Below are 9,715 nucleotides of genomic sequence, written 5' to 3' on the forward strand. Positions count from 1 at the left end.
TGAAATGAATCAATATTTTGGGTATTTGGAACATTTTCTGGCACAAAGTAAGCCCTCCGTAGATGTTGTTTTCAATGTATATTTTTTCCAAGATGAAAATCGCTTTATTATTTTTCACCTGATTATGAAAGTGATATGTGCTTATTATTTAAAAGATAGATTTTTAGAGAAAGATACAAAGATGAGAAAAAAAATTATTTGGAATCAATTTACTCTCAGATAACTACAGTTAACATCTAGATATTATCCTTCCAGACAGTTTCCTCTGTGTAAAACGTACAAAAGGTATAAAATTATATCATGCACACGTCATGGAACCAATTCCCTATTGACTTCCGTTCCATCCCACCCCTAAAATAAAAACACATATTGAGCTGTGACACTGTCATCTGTCAGAATCCATTGCTCCTCCAAGACAATATCTTCTACAAACTTTTTCTTGACCAACTCACTCTCTTTTGAATCCCATTATTATTATTCTATGTGTGTATTCCATGGAGCCCTTAACATACTGCTTCTTCATCCAACCAATAATATTGAATACCTTTTCTGTGTCAGGCACTGTGTGAGGTGTGGTTTTCCAGTGGTGAGCAAAGAGGAGCAGGGTCCCCGCCTTGCTGGGACTTAAGTCTCAGGGAAGAAAAAAATGCACTAATCAAATAATTGTACATATACATGTATAATTTACAAATAGTTGTAAACTTTTAGAAGGACTGTCCCATAATTGCTCTGTAATAAATTCATCTACAGGATGAATTATAAACAATTATAGAAACTGTGTTTATAGAGAGACAATACATGTTATAAACCTGGTCATTGTAAGAATAACAATTAGGAGAAGAGGGGGAGGATGGGAGGAAGGAATGAGAGGCTAGAAGGAGAGAATGTGAAAATATTAAGACACTCTTTTTTCTAAGAGGGGAGAGTGAGTTGTCTAAAATTAAATTGTTTGAAAAATAATCCTAATGCCTTCAAAGTTTTCATAATCTCTTTTCTTAATCCTAAAATCCAATGTAATATCCTGTGGTTATATAAAGCTTAACAATTTTATCTTCAAGTTATTTTCCTTCTGTTAACATTAGTTACAATCAAATTTAATAATTTTAAATAAAAATAATAAGTATATAATTCAAAGTTTTAGCAAAATATTTCTCTTATTTCTCTTTCTCTCTCTCCCCATCAATCTATTGATCATAATACATTCTTAGAAAGATGTCTGGAATCACGTTTGCCTAATGTTAATGTTTAATTTCTTGTGGTGAGATTATAAAACTGTTTGTTTTACTTTCATCATTTTTCTTTCCTTTATTTGTAACTTATTTGAGGTAAGTATATAACAGTTTTTTAAAAGGTGATTTTCTTAAGAAAGGGAGATTGAGATGGAGGCAATTATGCCAAAATGGTTGTAACAAAAGCTCCCTTGAAAGTTGTCTTCACAATTAAAAATGATGTATGTAAGATGCTTGGCACAAAGCCTGAAATACAGTAATGGATAAATAAGGTAACTATAATTCAACTGTGGGTTATTATTTTTGATAGATAAAGAGGTAGGTGAGCCTTACATGAAAGTGGTAGCTGATACATTTTGGAACATTTAAGCCTGAACTGGGTAAGGGGAGGAAAGAAAAATAACATGTTGGGAAAAGCATGCTTTAAAGAATTTCCATAATCGTTGTTTGCACCACAGAGGGAAGGTAGGAGCCTACACTGCTTTGTCTTCAGTGATTTGCATACCATATTTTACTAATCTCCTCTATTAAAGAGGTCTTTAATCCAAGGTCGTGTAATATAATCTCTTATTTTTTTCTTTTAGTACTTTTATAGTTTTGGTTTTTTACATTTAAGTGTTAAATCCATCTGTACTTGTGATTATGATTTTGTCAAAAAGGATTATAACATTTTTGTTCTAAATGGATAACCAATTGTTCCATCACCGTATATTGGAATGACCATGCTTTTCTCATTTACCTGAAATGCCACCATTATTACGGTAAGATTTTTGTGTTATTGTTGTAAGTTTCCACATGTACATGGTCTGGTTTTGACCTCTTTCTGTTCCGTAATCAATTTTTCTAGTGCCTTGACAATACTACCTTTGATTACTACAAATTTATATGAATCTACACAAAGCTAGTAAGAATGGAAAAGAGAAGAGAGATTGGAGTTTTTTCAAAAAGAAAGTAAAATTGGTGCAACTCAGTGGCTGTTTGCATGTGGACGTGAGTAAGAGAGAAGAGTGAAGGATGACTCCCAAATATCTAGGTTGTTTCTAGTTGGAAGGAAAAAGGAAACAGGAGGAAGCAAGGGGAAAAAAGACACAGGAGAAATAAACAGGAGGAAGAGCAAGTCTGTGGGGGAGGATGGTATGTCAGATTTGAATATGGTACATTTGAGGTTTCTGCAGGATATGTAGGTAGAGCAGACTTACAGGCCTTGAGGTATGAGAGTTGCAAATGGAGATGCAAGTTCAGGAGTCATCAGATGTAGAATGAATGGAATGATTCCAGCAGTGTGGCCTGGAGGCAGTGGCTGCAGTGATCTTCAGTATGACCCTGGGGGGGGCTTCCTCTTACAGTGAATGCAGTTTTCTTGCAGCAGCTGTGGATACTCCTGAGGTAGCCTCAGCTTATTGGTGTAACCTCTGCGCATCGTCATAGATCTTTTCATTCTCCAGACTTGGCTCTGTAAGCCCTGGGAAATGTTCTTGTCTGGTATTTCTTTGACAGTAGTAGCTGGAAGTAGTAGTTGGATGTATGATCTCTTAGATGATCTTCCCTATTTCTTATGTTTCCTATTTTTTGTTTCTCTTTCAAAAAAAATTCTACTTTCTATGAACTTTTCTCACATTTGTATTCTAACCCTTCCACTGAATCTCTTATTTTAGCAATCCTGTTATTAACTTTTATTAGCTCTGTCTTGTTTTATGATTGTTACATTATCATGATACCTTGTTATATTGAAGCAATATTTTAAATCTCTCTTAGCATATAATTAGAATTATTAATTAAATTTCTCCAAACTATCTGTTTCATCCGAGGTCATTTTATTTTCTTTGCTTGTGTATATTGGGTTGTCTCCTTCAAGACACGTTGCCTTCAGATGCTTGATGAGCCAGGATCATCTTTTTTTCTTTTATAAATTTATTTATTTATTTATATTTATTTATTTTTGGCTGTGTTGGGTCTTCGTTTCTGTGTGAGGGCTTTCTCCAGTTGTGGCGAGCGGGGGCCACTCTTCATCGCAGTGCGCGGGCCTCTCACTATCGCGGCCTCCCTTGTTGCGGAGCACAGGCTCCAGACGCGCAGGCTCAGTAGTTGTGGCTCACGGGCCCAGTTGCTCCGTGGCATGTGGGATCTTCCCAGACCAGGGCTCAAACCCACGTACCCTGCATTGGCAGGCAGATTCTCAACCACTGCGCCACCAGGGAAGCCCCAGGATCATCTTTTTATTCAAGTTCAAGAGATGAAAAACTGAACGGACTCTGACTAGTAATTTGCTTTAGGGTGATGGAGCTGTGAATGGACAGTTTTATTGAGGGATCACAACATGCCAGATTGTGGAGATCCTTTGTCTGGAGCTATTACTGTTTTCACTTACTTACTTATTTTAGTGAACTTTTCGTTTCTAGTAAAGAGTCCTTAAATATTTCCCTATGGCAGAGTGGCCTGACTAGTGGGTGTCTGCTTTCCTACAAGGATGGGTAGTGGCTACTTCTACACAGGGAGGCTTACAATTATTACTCCTATTGCCAGTTCCCCATTTCACTTCTGTTCTCTTTCCTGACTGCATTGTACTTGGTGGTTTGGAATTCTGAGCCATTTTGTTTGTGTAAATCAATCTCTCTCTCTTACTTATATCCCCTCAAGACACTCCAAGCTATGGTTTACTCTGTTTCATTAGTTATCACTTCTTTATCTGCTTTGACTTTTATAAGTTTGTCGAAATTTTCTGTTTTCAGATGACTCTCTTCCAGTTCCTTACTACCATTATGGTTTTGTTTTGTACTTTTCTCTCCTTTATGACATCTGAGCTGGGGGAGGTAATAAATACATATGGCCATATTAGTCAGGGAAACAGAAGTAATTCTAGGAATTTCATACAAGACAGTATATAATACAAATAATTAAAAGCGTACACAGTCATTCCAAGAGCTTGAAGTTAGGGAATCAGGAGGCTGCTACTAGAGTTCAAGAAACCAGGTGGTGCAGAGGTCACAAACACATGCCACCAGTGCTCTCAGATGTCCACAGTGCAAAAGTAGGTATTCTTAGCAAAATTCCTAGTGTTTTACGGGTTTTTCCAAATGCCTGTCATGTGTGTACCATTACAGTATCATGCAGAATACAGGAAGCACATTTTTGTTGCAAAATATATATATATTAGACAATGCCAAAATAGAATTTCTCATTTCATTGATGTTTCTAGTTTCCCAAAGAGGCTAGAAACAATGTATCAGTATAGGTGACACCACCTTATAAATGTATATATTTATACATAAAGGTTTGAGATAAGTAACTGTTCAGGGTTCAAGAACAATAAATAAATATGATTTGGGATTTATTTTCTTTCATAAAAATAAACAAGCAGGACTTTTATACTATGGCGTTACAATGTGGCATCTATCATATGGATGACAATATGCCTTATGCTTTTTTCTCTAAAATATTATTGGGGAATGAGGTTAGCAATATAAACTTTTATTTTATTAACAGTAAACTTGCAGATGTTATTATGGGGGTTTCTAACTTTCATGATCTTTCTTTTATCAGTTCTCACTTAGCTTCAATCCATAAAAAAGCTTCTTGTAGAAATGCTTTTTAGCAGCCCTTAAGTTCATTCCATCTTCTCTTTCCTCAAGAGACAAGTTAAGAGTATAGACAACATTTTCTCTGGATATTACTTTCATTTATATGTTTTCTTTCTTTCACTTTTCATTGTTTTGGTTTTAGAGACCACTTGTTGAATATTTCTCTCAATATAAAATCAGCAGATCAAATACAAAAAAACAAGAAAGCCCAGAGTTTAGTACACTGCTCACTTTTATTATGTTCAGGTAGAGTTTAATAATTTTATGAAGAGGCACGAGTGAGAATAATCAACATAGTTCAAAATGCTCAAAACTTTAGCTATACATTCAGGAGCCTTTAAAATCTCACCTTTTTTTTCAAGTTTCCTTTAGACATCAATTTTTGATGCCTTGCTTTTCCATGGGTTTGGTTAACCTGAGGGTCAATCACAGTGTATTTTCTTGTCTATTTTCTACACTTTAAGTAGAGGATTTAAAACCAACAAACTATAAAGAAACAGATTTGGAGAATCTTATTAAGTTTCTCTCTGGAACAGTCATACTTACACAAACATGTTATATACAGTTTTAGGGGCCTATCAACCCTTCTATATATAGCCAAAGTTAAACTCTTCTTTCTATTAACACAATTGCAGTCAGTTGTAATATTGTGTTCCAGATCTAGAGACAGGAATTACATAACTTCTCTCTAAATATGACATCTATTTCCTTCAAGTGAAAAATGACTTCAGTCATAAGTACCTATATCCATATCCATTTAAATACACTTGACATTAATGAAACACTAGAGATTGCAATCCAGTATCATATTTATATTAATTAGTCAATATTTATGGAGTTTTTGACACTGTGCAATTCAAATAATACATATTCTCTGCCCTCAGTGATGTCACAGGTAGCTAATGAGAGAAGCCAGCATAGAAAAAAAAAAAGAACAATACAATGTCCTAAGTATAACACAGAGATAGTACCACAGGGTTGGAAAGAACTAAAGGTGGTATGGAAGAGGAAGTGAATGAGGAACGGCTTTTGAGAGGAGGTGTTGCCAGAGCTGAATATTAAAAGATATGAAAGACTTTTTCACGTTGATATGGAAAAGATTAAAGAAGGGAGGCATGGGTTTTTCTGAGCAAAGAATGCATTTTGAAATCACAGACATATCAGCTAAGGTCAGGTACGTGGAGGAATCCAAGTACTTACTTTAGTGTTGTTAAAACAAAACAAATATGAGTCATGGAGTAATGACAGATGAGACCGGAGGGATCGGCTGAGGGGCATCAGATCACACAGGAATAATCCCATATGTGATGCTAACAGTGGGATAGGAGAAAAGGCCTTGGAAGCTACTGACGTATTTTAAGCATGGGGGGGACATATTAATAGATTGATTTGTGTTCTTCAAAGATTGCTCTGTTGGCTGCATGAAGAATAGAGTTAAGAGGTAAAAGATTGACTAAAATGTTGTTTTCATAGCTAAGGGAAGAGATAAAACCCTCTATCGAGGTAGTAAGAATGGAGAGAAGATAAATTAGATTAAAAAAAATTAGAAAGTAAAAATCAACACAACTGGGTGACTGTCGGATGCTGAGTGACAGAGAGAAGAGTCAGGAATGACTTCTATATTTCTAGCTTGTTTTCCTGGGTGTACCTAGGAAGACTAAATTTTGATAGATGGGTGAAAGAAGAGGGACCCTGCAGAATGTTCTGGTTGGAAAGAGCAAGAAAATACCCTGCTGGTATCTCAGGATCTATAGTCTCAGTTTCATTTTGTTGCCAAGTTCTATTGATTCCATATCATTCTTTTTTTTTAATTTTTTCATGGTTAAATGCCACTGGCATAAATTTAGGCCTCTAAGACATATACACCTTCAGATGCCTCATTGCAGAGGACCTATATGACTTTATGTGAAGGTGAGGATATCCTAACCCTTGTATTTTGTTACTTCTCAAGTTACAAATCTATGGATATTTGCTGGATTGATTACTGGTCTTTTTTCCATTTTACATAACATCTTCACTGATAATCCTGGCTTGCTATGAAAGCTTTTACCTTCATCATCTAAATGTCTCTTAGTTTCCAATTTCTTCTGTGTAAAGAGTTTGGTTTCATCAAATATAAGCTGACATTCAATTACCTATCTAAATCATAGGAGAACTTAACATTTTTATTCATCTTAAGATATGGCTGAAATCCCAGTTCTAAATCAATTGTTTATACATGTGAGAAAATTCTTTTCAGTTGGCATTATTAGACATTGAAATGAGTTTCCTAGTAAGATGTTAAATGTGCTATCCAAAGATGTTTTTAGGCTAGATAAGTACTGACTGTGAGTAAAATAGGTATAGTTCTATCTGGAGAGAGAAAGTCCTAATAATATCAAGCTGTGTATGTGTGTGTGTACATACACACAAACAAACACATGCACACATGCTAGCTTGTATGTGCAAAGTGGTGTTCACCAAAGGTGGTTGTAAACGAAATGTCATAGATTATAAAAACTGAAAAGGATACTTTATTTTAAAGATATGGGAACTCAGGCCCAGAAAGATAAGGTAGGTTGCCCAAGATTGAGAGCAGAGCCCAGAACCTGAGCCTCTTAACTTCTCTTATAAAATATATCATTGTGCTTTCAAATTATAGATGTATAGACAAGAAGAAACTCTGTGATTATGCAGAGCTCATTTACAGCTCCCCAACCCTACCCCAAACAGTCTGCAGTCTCTCTTCCAGGGGAAATCCATTGAGCACAAAAAATGATCACTGTGTTTGGCCACACTTTTTTGACAGATTACACTGCTACTGTTGTTTCCCTTCTTTCCCTGTCATTTACATTATGACAGACCTCTGAGCAGAGAGTCTCAGTATAAACTTCTGATTCTCAGCACACAAACCTCATTTGGAAAAAATGTTTAATACAGGCCAGTGGCCTTTTGTATTTTCAACTGAGATAGAAAATGCTGTGATGGGTTCATTCAAGGGAGACCCGATATCTTAAATACAATGAAGAAGTCAGGCAATTTTCAGGAGTAGAAGTGAGAGGATGATTCATACGTAAATTTGTATTTTCTTTTATGAGTTTTTTTTGATACGGCAGTTACCCAAGTTTTATGGTGAGATGAGATGAAAGGCAATGAGCAGCGACTGAAAGATTTCTCATTTCCCTACAATTTTATTAGGAAAAACTGTACAGCAAGGACACAGTTCATGCACTGCTTTCGTTTATTAGTATTTGTATATAAAAGTGAAGTCTTTCATCACTTTTCTTCCCTTCCTCACTTCTCCTTTCTTCTCCCCACCAATACCCCCCGCCCCCCAGCCTTGGTTTCTCTGTTAAACTTTTCTTTCTTTTTATCCTTCCTTGTAAGTGATTTTGTTTCTTCGTGTTACCACCCTTTGTCCATGGTCCCTCCACCCTATGGTATGACATGAAGACTGTATTATAGAGGTTAACAGCTCCAGCTCTGTAGTCAGGCTGCCTGGCTTTGAATCCTGGTTCTGCCACTTACTAACTGGGTCACCTTGGGGAAGGCACTTAACTTCAAGCTGTTTCCATCTTCTTATCTCCTATTGAATAATAGTTTCTATCTCTAAGAGTTATTATGTGGATGAGATGAGGTAATACATGAAGGTGCTTAGAAGAAGGCATGGCACCTGGCTATTTTTATAATACACAGTCATAACTTCATATATATATATATATATATATATATATATATATATATATATATATATGTATGTATATATATGTATGGCTGTGTATTATAAAATGTGTAATATATGTATAATTATTATATATAGTTATATAATAATTTATGTTATGTAACACATATAATAAATATTACATATTTATAATATATATAAACTATGCATAATAATTATATATAATATTTATTATATGTGTAATTTAGTCATTTAATATTAATGAGAAGAAGAATGAGTTGGGTTGTCCTAAACCAATTTTTATAATTTATTTATCTTTGGTTTGAAGAAAGATTTGAGGTAATCAATCACAATCTGACATGTGCACACCTCAGAGACAGTAGCCACCCTGACTTGACCTTGTTCCTCCTCTGCCCAGACTCCTATGCAAATTTGTCATCACTGCTGCAAGTTTGGAGCTTATATGAGGCAGCAAAGGGAAGTACGTATGTGTCAACAGAGACGTCATTCATAAACTAATGAGGTGGTTTTCTCGGTGATTTTATACTATCCCTTTTCTCAGCTATTTAACTAAATTGAACAGATATTTGCCATCTGTAATATACACTGTAATATAATCCTGCTAAATGAAAAGGTTTGTAGTTTGGTCCCTGCCCTACAGGAGCTGCCAATCTGGGAAAGCTGAGTAATATGCAATGTAGAATATACAGCTGTATTTGTTGATGCCGTTGATCTTTGTGATGTCCTAAATGATTGAACTTTTTTTTGCTTTCTTAATCTTTGATAATGACTTCGCATCTGTAATTACCTCTTTATACATATATTGAGTTGCTTCTTGTTATCTGTGAATATTGCAGCATTCTGGATGCTTTATGATCAGAGTTCTTGCTCTTAGAGGGTGACTGAGACATGACAAGGAGTGACCCATGTTTTTCCCCTAGAGAAATGGAGGCTCTGGACAACAGTACCACAAGAAAACAGTGCAGAACAATGATTATAGCTACAAAATTCTACAAAGAAATAAGCCAAACACAAGACCATGAACCAACATTTTCATTTTTCAACCAGTGGGATATAGATACCGTCTATAGATCTCATAATCCTACAGTTTTATTCATGGAGTGATTACTTCTCAGAATAAGAATTCAGAGCAGTTTGTGACTTCATCGTTGGTGTTTTTAAAAGAGCTAGTAATGATAGTTGATTCATAAAACTCAAGTGACTAATCAAAGTCAGTGAAACTTTCA

At 35.4% G+C, this 9,715-nt stretch overlaps 1 protein-coding gene across 7 annotated transcripts in view; it reads left to right on the forward strand.

Moving 5' to 3' along the window:
- PDE4D (phosphodiesterase 4D) overlaps positions 1-9,715 on the forward strand; it is a 1,115,543-nt gene that overhangs the window by 114,670 nt on the left and 991,158 nt on the right. The window lies entirely within an intron of this gene.

This window comes from Balaenoptera physalus (genome assembly GCF_965194825.1).
Source record: "Balaenoptera physalus genome assembly, chromosome: 3".
Classification (NCBI taxonomy): domain Eukaryota; kingdom Metazoa; phylum Chordata; class Mammalia; order Artiodactyla; family Balaenopteridae; genus Balaenoptera; species Balaenoptera physalus.